The sequence below is a fragment of the Myotis brandtii genome, unplaced genomic scaffold, assembly GCF_000412655.1.
Source record: "Myotis brandtii unplaced genomic scaffold, ASM41265v1 scaffold63, whole genome shotgun sequence".
NCBI lineage: Eukaryota > Metazoa > Chordata > Mammalia > Chiroptera > Vespertilionidae > Myotis > Myotis brandtii.
This window is the reverse complement of record NW_005370411.1, coordinates 1,595,258-1,596,057: the sequence shown is the minus strand read 5'-3', so window position 1 is coordinate 1,596,057 and position 800 is coordinate 1,595,258.

Sequence of the window (800 nt, the reverse complement as noted above, 5' to 3'; positions counted from 1 at the left end):
CCTTCTTCGCCGACTCCGTCCACACCTTTGGGAACCCCTGGACCTGGACCCCAACAGTTAGTAATGGAAACTGACAAAAGACAAAGACTTTCTGAATTTGGAAAACTCTGGAATTTATGTTCTCATATGAGTCACAGTCTTTCATTAAGTGCACTTGGGTTCCCCTCTAAGAACCAGCTGTAGACATAGGTTCCCTAATCAGAGCCCTGTCAAGGACATCTGAGCCAGCTCCTGTCAATCACTTTCACCCATCAGCTATTTTTGATATGACATCTTAAAATTGATTGCACTTTTTCATAATGAGGCTACAATGCTGGGAATCTCAATGGATGTCCCCTACACAGATGCTCCTTCCTCCTTCCCAAATCCATTGGAAACTTTTATACCAGGAACACTATTGGATTACAGAAGAAAATTCTTTATGAGCTCAACTCATTTTGGAATTTTATTTTATTATTATTTTTTTAAAATATATTTTTATTGATTTCAGAAAGGAAAGGAGAGATAGAAACATCAATGATGAGAGAGAATCATTGATTGGCTGCCTTCTGCACACCCCCTGCCTTCACTGGGGATCGAGCCTGCAACCTGGGCATGTGCCCTTTACCGGAATCGGACTTGGGACCCTTCAGTCCACAGGGCCATGCTCTATCCACTGAGCCAAACCAGCTAGGACTCATTTTAGAATTTTATAGATCTACTAGAGGCCCGGTACACAAAAATTTGTGCACTGGCTGTTGGGGGGTGGTGTCCCTCAGCCCCACTTGTGCCCTCTCACAGTCTGGGACCCCTCGGGAGAT